The sequence below is a fragment of the Dermochelys coriacea genome, chromosome 25 (genome assembly GCF_009764565.3).
Source record: "Dermochelys coriacea isolate rDerCor1 chromosome 25, rDerCor1.pri.v4, whole genome shotgun sequence".
In the NCBI taxonomy this organism is placed as follows: Eukaryota; Metazoa; Chordata; order Testudines; family Dermochelyidae; genus Dermochelys; species Dermochelys coriacea.
Genome location: NC_050092.1, coordinates 10,124,453 through 10,134,718, shown reverse-complemented (window position 1 = coordinate 10,134,718; position 10,266 = coordinate 10,124,453). Strand labels below are relative to the sequence as shown.

The following is a 10,266-nucleotide window of genomic DNA, read 5'->3' as shown; positions in this document are numbered from 1 at the left end:
GTAGTGGCCCTGCAAATGGCTTCCGCTTGTAATGGCAGCAACCTGCTTTGAGCACATCGCAGGCCTGCCTCTGGGGCGAGCCACAGCAAGGCAACACAACAGCGGCGGGGAGGACGTGGAGGAGAAACACATTGAAATGGCCAGGGTGGGCTTTAGGGGGGATTTATTGACCTCACTGCTGTTCACATCTCTGCTCCTGCCAGGGCCGCGCAGGCTTTCATGACCAGGAGCGGGCAGGCGCTCAGAGACACCTGGGATGTAAGCAACCTCAGCATCCCTCCGTGTTGGAGCACTGACTCCGAGGAAAGAGCATCTCCCCCCCCCCCCCCCGCTGAGGTACCCACCGCAGTCCCTTGTACCATGCTGGGGCACACTGGGCTCAGTACTGATTCAAAGGGGGAGAATCACCCCGTAGTGGTCACCCCCCAGCTTCTTGTCGCACAGCCATCCCTAACTCACTGGGACATTTGGGTGGGTACTGACTCAGAGGAGAGAGCGCCCCCTATTCACCAACTCCTGCATCTGAATCGAAGGCCTCCCGTCCAGACTTAGCAAGCCAGCAATCACCAGCTCACAGCTGAAGGCATGGCTTGGGGATATTTTTATTTAACCTGGTACACATTCTGCTTGCGATGCAGTGAGCCCCAGCTGTTCCCTGCTTGCTGCCCGGGCTCTCTTCCTCCCTCTGGCTCTGGGTTTACTGATTCAAGCGTCAGCCCTCCAGCAGTGCAATAAGGTCTCTTCGGGCCACCCTCCCTTGAGCCAGGATGACATCAGGCAGCCAGGTGGAAGCAGAAAGCGGTTCCACCATGATGGATAACGCTGTCAGCACTCTGTCCGGTTCAACACCAGAGCCTGTCTTGGTAGCTGAAGTCTGTGTGCTCTTTCCCAGAAGGATGCAATCGGGGATGGGGAGGAGGTCAGAGGTCTGAGCTGGGATTAAACAGACATATTATAGGCACTTCTTTTCATCATTGCTTTAATCCTTTGGATATTACTATAGCAAGATGAGTGACTTTCCAGAGGTAGCACTCTGGACTGGGAGTCAGAACACCTGTGTGACCTTGGGCAAGTCACTTCACCCCTCTGTGCCTCCGTTTCCCAACCCTTTGTCTCTCTTGTAGATGGGAAACTGTTTGCAGGCTGGGTCTTGCTATGTGTGTGTACAGCACCTAGCACAAAAAGGCCTTAATCTCAGTAAGGGCCTCTAGAGGCTGTCATAATAATGTATCACATAGAGATTTCCCTATAATTAAGCCACTTCACCAGCTCTGTCTCTGTTCAACACTAACAGAGTAACCATCCAAACACTACAGTTTGCCAGTTGAGCATTGTAGGGTTTACAAAAGGCTATTATTGCAGATTATTGAGGCTATTATTGAAGATGCTGTAATTTTTTTGGTGTGTGTGGGGGGAAGAATTGAATTAGGAAAAGAAGGGTAAAATTTAGGTCTAGAGTTTTTGATTCCCAGATTCCATGTCCACGCACTCACTCTTTCTCACACACACATATATCATGAATTTGATGGCATGAATAAAACCTAACGCAGCCTCAAACCATCCTGGTCCAGGTTTTGTAAAGCCGATAATATAACTCACAAGGTTTTGCCAAAACCCCAAACCCAGGTTCCCTGGTCCATTTCTGAAAATTTCTTTGCATCTCAGGATATGCATCAAAAGGCATCAGAAAGGGAGTGCAGTCTAGTAGCCAGTGCAGGACCTTGGAGTCAGGACTCCTAGGTTCTCCTCTTAGTTCTGGGAGAAAAGGGTTGCCCAGCGGTTAGTGCAAAGACCTGCTTGTCAGAGCTGCTAACATCTTTTCCGCCACGCTGTCAATGATTCGCTGTGACCTTGGGCAAGTAATTTCATCTCTCTGTGCCTTGAGATTTATGGCCCAACTCCAGAAATTATCAGCACCATCTACAAAAATAGAAACATCTCCATTATTACATTTTAAAATATCATAAGAGCAGCTGAGTCGCACAATGGGAGGCGCTGGCTCAGCTATACACACCCTCCTCCCCACATATTAGCAAAAATGTAGACACCTATGGTGGATGGGGAGAGAGTGAATCTTTCCCTGGAGTAGGGGGAGCTGCACGTGGTCCGTGCATGGATTGTCAAGGTACTAGAGCTGGGCTCGCTGTGGTGGATTCAGTAATCCCCTTAGCACACTGGGAGAGCGGTGTTGTGAGGAGTCATGCTTGGCCAGCATAAAGAAGTACGGCCATTGCGCTGGCTGAGGTTAGAGCCCCGGCTGTGGAGAGCCTTTCTGAACTTCTGTTTGAAATCCTCTGATGTGTGGTAAGATTTGATTGGTTCGTTTTGAGTTTCCAGCTCCTAAGGTAATTCTCCCTGAGAATAACTCTCCTGGCCTGGCCCAGCTAGCCAGAGCACCTTGAACGGGCCTTGCCGAGTGACTAATAAGCAAAATAAAATCAAACTGCCGCTTTTGGTTTCCCTTTTGCATTTCATTCAGCATGATAAGCTATTAGTCAATTTCCCCTTCGTGTCTAGTCAATGTCACTTTCTTGGTCCCCTGCTCTCACACAAGGCTGCCATCTCTGGGCTGCAAATGCTGTAGGGGAGTGTTTATTCAAATTTTTTTAAAAAATTGGAAAATGTTCTGTTGCTCCTACGGTTTGTAATTTTTTTAAACTCCCATTTAGGTCTGAATTTGATCTGCTGGCGTCCCAGTGAAACCCTCTCTGCTTTCACAAAAGAACAGGAGGACTTGTGGCACCTTAGAGACTAACAAATTTATTTGAGCGTTAAGCTTTCATGAGCTACAGCTCGTTTCATCGGTATGCATTGAGCTGTAGCTCACGAAATTTTATGCTCAAATAAGTTTGTTAGTCTCTAAGGTGTCACAAGTCCTCCTGTTCTTTTTTGCGAATACAGACTAACACGGCTGCTACTCTGAAATCTCTGCTTTCAGACACTGAGTGTTGGTGGCCTGTGTTGCTAGTAAGGTTGTGGGTCTGGAGCAACCCTGCTTGGGAGGGGATATCAGGCCAATAAAGACTGGGCGAGACACAGTGAGAGGGATAGAAACTCGCCCCACTCAGTGGACACCGGTGTGTCTATATCAATGTGTGTCTATATCAAGGGTAGGCAACCTATGGCTTGCGTGCCAAAGGCGGCCTGCGAACTGATTGTCGGTGGCACTCACACTGCCTGGGTCCTGGCCACCAGTCTGGGGGGGGCTCTGCATTTTAATTTAATTTTCAATGAAGCTTCTTAAACATTTTAAAAACCTTATTTACTTTACATCCAACAATCGTTTAGTTATATATTAAAGACTTATAGAAAGAGACCGTCTAAAAACTTTAAAATGTATCACTGGCACGCAAAACCTTAGATTAGCGTGAATACATGAAGAAGCGGCACACACCACTTCTGAAAGGTTGCCGACCCCTGATTGTTCGTCTGATGTAATGCTTATATTGCGGTCGTGCCTGGAAACCAGCTGGGTTGGGACCCTGTTAAGCTAGGTGCGGTACAAACATGGTAAATGACCAGCTCCAAACCTACAGAAAGGATTCATGGACTTAAAGAACGTGAGTTGTCCCACAGATGCCATTGGAACAACCCAAGCGCTCAAAGGTGAGCGTTTGTATCAGTGTTTGAAGGACTGGAGCCATATTTAGTCATTTTTACAAATATAGTTCAAATGAGATTTTCAAAGGGGCCTGAAGGGATTAATTCTTTCAGAAACTGGCTCCTTACTCCCTTGGGCTGTTTTTCTAAGGCCTGGTCTACACAAGGAAATTAGGTCAGTCTAACTACGTTGCTCAGGGGTGTGAAAAATCCATGCCCCCCTGCATGACGCTGTCTTTTTTTTAGCATCTGTGCAATGTGCCTCAAGTGGCATGTGACCAAGATTCATCACTGCTGATTGGTTTGGTCCACTGACTGGATCATTAGCTTCTCCGGCCTGGCCCGGGTGCTGACAGGGAGCGTGATGCGGACACTGATCCACACCCCGCAGCGATGCACTTAAACTGACCTTCTCCCCCACCCCCCGCCCGGTGCAGACAGCGCTGGGTGGATGGGAGAATTCTCCTGTCGACCTAGCTACCGCCTCTCGGGGAGGTGGATTATCTATGCCAACGGGAGGACCTGCCTGTTGGCGTAGGTAGCATCTTCACTGAAGTGCCGTAGTTGTAGCGTTTTAAGTGTAGACAAGCCCTAAGTCTGAGCCTTTAATGGATCAGCCACACTATGGTTCCTCCATTAGAGACCGTAGCTAAAAAAGCTGTTTAATTGTCTATCTAGCTCTTCCTTCCTGGGTCTTGTCTATGCTATGCCTGAGATTTTCAGCAGTGGCTATTGATTTTGGAGGTTTCGTCTGAAACCCCTTAAAGGGGCCTGATGTTCAAAATGTTGATCTGTGTACGTGACTATAGGGGAGGCAGAATGCAAAGGTTTAGTTGAGTTGTTACTTGACTTGCGGTGCCTGGAAATGCAATTTGGTCTTCACACGCAGGTCTGGGACCATGAACAAAGTTATAAAGAAAGAGCTAAGCTCAGAGACTTGGAGGATTCTCTCTTCCTTAGGTTGTGGCTATTAGCGTAATAGGAGTATAGGGCTGTGGCCGCTCAGAAGATACAGAACTGGCATAGCTACCGTTGTTGAAATGTCTTATTCCTCGCTCTGTGACCCTGGATTGACCTGCAGCCATTGTAAAATGTTGAACCAACTAGCTAACATACAAAAGAAGAAAAAATCAGTGGATCTTGTCAATCACAGCTGCGGAAATGTCTGGATGGAAGAGCCCATTCAGGTAGTGGGGGAGTCACAGGAGAAGGGGGCTGGGGAGAGAGAACCGTTTGGCCTAGTTTAGGAAAAGAGTAAAAGGAAACGGGGCAGGGGTGGAAGAATAGTGGGAAGAAATGTACAAAGAAGAGCAGTAGTGTAGATTGGGCCCTGCCACTCGTTGCACTAGTGATCGAAACAGTGGTTTGAGAAGGGGACTACCAGCCAGAAGACCTGCATTCTATTCCCAATTGTGTCACAAACCCAGCTGCCCTTCCCTGTGCCTCAGTTTCCCCTGATATAAAACAGACATATCGAGAGGCACCTACCTCACAGGAATGGTGTGAGCACTTAGAGTGGGGCAAAGGGGTATAATGAAACCAGTCTGTGCGACCCCGCCCCGCCCCGACCCACTGCCACAGGATGGGTGAAGGATCGTGGTCTCCAGGTTGAAAATCCATTCGCTAGTGCCACTCTGACCCTATTTCCCTTCCCCAGAGATCCTGCAGCAAGACAAGCTGATACAGCTCCAGGGTCCTTTTACAGAAAGGTCTTTCTTCAGCCTCTCCTGCTTCTGCGAATGTTTGGGCGGTGGAAGAGAGGGAGCGCGGCAGGCCATGCCCATGTTGCAGGGGGAGCTTCGCCTTCTGAACTGGCGTCTGGCACAGGGATCCTGCGGGGGAACCCGGCTGTCCAAGCAGCTACTGAAAGGGGACCATGGAAGGCAGAGGGAAGGGTGCCCCGAGGTGGAGTGACCAGACAGCAAATGTGAAAAATCGGGACGGGGGTGGGGGGAAATAGGAGCCTATATAAGAAAAAGACCCCAAAATCGGGCCTGTCCCTATAAAATTGGGACATCTGGTTACCCTACCCTGAGGGGAGGGGGCTAGAGAGAAGCAGCAGGGTGCAACTGCCCAGACTCCCTGCTCCTGCCTCAGGATGTTTGTCTGCAAGGAAAAAGGGGACCAGACGTGCACTGAAAGCCAAGAGCAGGGAGATGTAGCTGGAGCCTCTGGATTAGGGAGGATGAATGAAAGAGTGCAACCCTCCTCCCATCAGGATTGCTGCCTTGCCGGAGGAGACTCGGTTCTTTGCAATGTGTTGAGACACAAAACCTGCTCCTTGGAGATCACTACCCACTGGTCCCAGATACTCCAAAACCCTTCCCTGCTGGTCGACCCAGATTGTGCCTTGTTAGCTCCAGGCCTGATCACTGCTCAGACCTGGCCCCAGCCCAGTGGAATACTAATTGGGAGCCTGGCCTTTCCTCATCAGGCCTGGGTGTGTGGGAGGGGGCACCGGGGGGCGGGGAGATGGCCTAACTGGAAGCAGACCCACTAATTCAACAGTAAACTCAGGCTCTCCTTCCACCTCCCCTGCCTATTAAGTGATTCTTTCCACTGCATGATGTTGTGTCCAGGAGGAACTGAAGATTCATAACGGTTGAGTTGGGGGGGAATTGTCAGCTCAGAGGTGTCACTTTCCTCCATCCACCCCCCTTCCCTAAATTTAAACAGGAAAAGCTTTTAAAACGCACCTGCCTGTATGTCTGCAATACAGTTCTCTTCCCTTTGCCATGGTGTGGGAAGCAGGTGTTACACAAAGTGAGAAAGGGATTCGAGCAGGGGACTCGATGCAGGATGCCTGGGTTCTACTTCTGCCTTGAGGGGCAACAGATTTCACCTCCCTGAACTTGCGTCTCCAGCTGTAAAATGAGGCTTGCATAATTCCCTGAAGTGGTCTGGAGGTTTGTTAGCAAAGAGCTTTGAGATCCTTGCATTGCTCGTATCTAGCATGTAACAAACCAGGGCCTTCTTTAAAAAACAAAAAGATTGTAATCAAGATGAAAACACCAGACATCATCGCTCCTTACACAGAGAACCGGAGAGGCTGGCTCCGTTAGTCTTAAGCTTCGGGCATGAAATATGTCCATGGATCAAAGCTCGGCTGTCCCAGTTCAACCTTCTGTGGAAGTCAAATTTAATTTCATGTCGTTTCTCCTGTGTGTGTGTGTGTGTGTTTCGATTCCATTGGCTCTGCATGGCCTGTTCATAAGAAGCTAGGCTTACTCTGATGCCCTTGACCAAAATTTCACACTCTTTACCCCCTCCCCCTGTCATTATTTGGTTGCTGTGTGCTGGTGGGTTGCCACCGTCAAGCATAGAGGTGCCCGCTGGGAGAGGCAGGGAGGGATCCTTTGGGGTATAAATGTTGTTCATCAGCTTCCATATGAGGAGAGATTAATAAGACGGGGACTTCTCAGCTTGGAAAAGAGACGACTAAGGGGGGATATGATGGAGGTCTATAAAATCATGAGTGGGGTGGAGAAAGTGAACAAGGAAGTGTTATTTACCCCTTCACATAACACAAGAACCCGGGGTCATCCACAGACATTAATAGGCAGCAGGTTTAAAACAAACAAAAGGAAGTATTTCTTCACACAATGCACAGTCAACCTGTGGAACTCCTTGCCAGGGGATGTTGTGATGGCCAAAAGTAGAACTGGATTCAAAAAAGGACTGGATAAGTTCATGGATGATAGGTCCGTCAATGGCTATTAGCCAAGCTGGTCAGGGGCACAGCAATGTGCTCTGAGTGTCCGTAAACTTCTGATTGCCAGGAGTTGGGACTAGAAGACGACAGGAGATGGATCACTCAATAATTGCGCTGTTCCGTTCACTCCCTCTGAAGCGTCTGGCACCAGCCACTATCAGAGGACAGAATACTGGGCTAGACAGACCATTGGTCTGACCCAGTATGGCCATTCTTACGTTTTTCATGTTCATTCAAAAGCTGAAGGAAAGAAAATGACTTAATGGAGAATTGATGGGTAAGGCCCCAATCCTACAACTGGATCCTTTTGGGTGGATCCCTTTAGGCCAGCAGATGGACCAGTGTTGCAGGACCTGTACTTAAAAGTGCAACCATCTTTTCAAGGATCTGTGGGATCCCTGTCTTATTTTAACCTTCTCCCTAAAATTTGTTAATATCAATTCCTCCCTCCTACTCTGTACATGCTCACAACACACCAGGAAGTGTTACCAGCTCTACAATCTTATTGCAAGAGTCTTAAGCGATGGTCTAAAACCTGGAGTCCCGTGGAGTGAATTTCAGCTGTCTAGGATAGGTGCTGGAACGAGGGTTTCTGGGAGTGCTGCCGGACCCCCTGGCTTGAAGTAGTAATAACAACCCAAATAGATGGTTTCAACCTTTAGCACCTGGTCCTACTATAGAAATTGTTCCAACACCATTGGTTTCTAGTTCTTGTGGTTATGGAGAAAAGCCTGAAAGCATGATGTATGGGCTCAGAAACAAGAAGGCAAAAGAAAAAGAATAAAAATTATTTCTCTCTCTCTCTCTCTAATTTTAAGCCAGTCTCGTGATTTTTGGAGGGCCTGATTGAGAGCTTAGGGTTGGTAATACTGTATAACCTCACACACAGCGAAGCAGCCTGGCCTACAATACACTTGCCTTCACCCTTCGACTCAGCACACCTCCTACTCGCTCATCGCTCACTCAGAGATAAAACCCATGGGCACACAACACATTTGTGTTATGACATATACCAACCGTGCACTCAAAATGCAGCTACCACCCATGCAGCTCCAAAAATCCCCTCCATGTGGATTCTCATGGTCATTCTCTCATCTTTGTCTGTCTTGTTCATTCATACAGCCCAAACGCTTGCACCCAGTGCCAATTACTAGCATATGCACAATGCACTTACATAACCCCTTCACACAACCCAAATCAGTCACTTGACATGTTAGCTTATACACAACACAAGCCAGATTCCTTCTGCACACAACTCCCTTCCACAGCATGCTGCCATTCATCCAACCAATAACGTTTGCACACGCAATCTTGCCCGTGTGCTCTTGTGCGCACAATCTCGCCTGCACGCCCTTACACATGGAACCTCACTTGCACGCTCTCACACACGCAACCTCCCCCGTGTGCTCTTGTGCACACAATCTCTCCTGCGTGCTCTTGCACAGGGAACCCCACCTGCACGCTCTTGCACACACAACCTCACCCGTGCGCTCTTGCGCTTACTCTTTCAATGTCTCTGGCACACTCATTCTCTCATCTTTTCACGCGCACTCTCATTCTCGTGCATGTTAGGTTTTCTCACACACACACACACACACACACACACACACACACGCACACTCTCTCTCTCTCTCTCTCTCTCTGTCTCTCACTTTCTCTTTCTCTCCCAATCGGGGCGCTCCTGCCCCTTTAAGGGTTAACCTTCCTCTCCGCTACATCGCGTTCCACAGATTGACACATCCTCCTGGCGGCGGGTCCCGGCCGCCCAATCGGCGGCAGCCAAGCCGTGCCCCACGTGGGGGCGGGCCGCTCCCGCCGCGCTCCCATTGGCCAGCCGGCTCGGCGATTGCCCGCACGAGCCAGGCCCCACGTGGAGCTGGCGCTAGTTCATTGATCGCGCTCTTCCCCCCCCCCCCACCCCCAGCCAAGCTGCTGCCGCTGTGGCGGGGCGGGCGGGGGCCGAGGCCGGCCGGGAGCGAGCGCGCGGGCAGCCCCCGACTCCGCGCTGGGCGCAGCCGCCCGGGGCCAGCGGCGCGGTGAGTCCCCCGGGGGCCGCTCCCTGCCCGCCGGGCTCTACCTGCGGCGGAGGGGCAGGGCCCATTGTTTGCGTGGGGGGCACGTTCTCTGGGGGAGCAGGAGAAAGGGTGGGGGGGCTGATTAGCAGGAGAAAGAGCTGGGGGCACTGGGGGGCCGGAGCAGCTGGGAGAGGGGCCCTCTTTGGAGTTGCAAGGGAGGGGCTGCTTGCTGGGTCGCCAGGGAGGGGTGCAGGTGGGAGGGGGTGCTTTCTGGGGTGCAAGGTATAGCAGGATGTTTGGTGGGGAGCTTCTTCTGGGGTGGCCGTAAGTGGGAATATTGTCTAGGGGAGCCATGGAGGGGGCACTAGACGGAGGATGCTAGGGGCATCACCAGATGGGGGGGGGTTGCTGGGTTTTTCCTTTAGGAGCCAGGGAGCCTGCAAGGACGGGGGCGGACGGGGGGCGGACGGACGGACGGACTGTATTTACTTGCCTGCTCATGGCTACGCATGGACATGTATGCTTGTGGGGGTGTTGGGTGGGCTGGGCTAGGGAGAGGCAATGCTGGGGAGTGCCCTGCTGTCTTTGTCCAGGGCCTTACCCACATAAAGAGGGCTGAGTTCCTCCCCCAGGTAGGGCTGGCAGCGGTGCTTGCAGGCTAGGTGCATAGCTGGGACATAGGCACTTATGGGATGCATAGGGAACCACGTGAGGCAAGCCTGGTGGGCCTAGCTATTTTAGTGATGGGGGCCAGCGAGGTGCTTGTAATGAACGGGGTGCAGGGTGGGATCTTAATGACCGAGCTGGGCGAGGAGCGTCTGGGTCGGTGGGGTTGGAATTCAGACCAGGGTGAGCTGGATCCTGACAGTTTGTAGCTAAATGAGTGCGAGCTTGTTGAATATGTGGGGCCTAGATTCAAATTATGGGTGAGATTATTGC

At 50.8% G+C, this 10,266-nt stretch overlaps 1 protein-coding gene and 1 long non-coding RNA gene across 4 annotated transcripts in view; one reads left to right on the top strand and one right to left on the bottom strand.

Moving 5' to 3' along the window:
- Positions 1-584: 584 nt before the first annotated feature.
- The window catches only part of LOC122457475, a 10,003-nt gene continuing 321 nt past the window's right edge, over positions 585-10,266 (bottom strand). Inside the window, exon 2 of the long non-coding RNA XR_006277008.1 lies at positions 585-1,920. This is a non-coding gene — a long non-coding RNA (uncharacterized LOC122457475). The remainder of the gene's footprint in view (positions 1,921-10,266) is intronic.
- LOC119848314 (transducin-like enhancer protein 1) overlaps positions 9,214-10,266 on the top strand; it is a 25,862-nt gene continuing 24,809 nt past the window's right edge. For 2 of the 3 annotated variants that reach the window (XM_038383970.2, XM_038383969.2), the window contains exon 1: positions 9,214-9,348. The gene's annotated coding sequence lies outside the window, so the exon portion shown is untranslated. Of the gene's footprint in view, positions 9,349-10,157; positions 10,177-10,266 lie in introns of those variants that run through there. The other variant, XM_043502666.1, reaches the window with a different exon arrangement.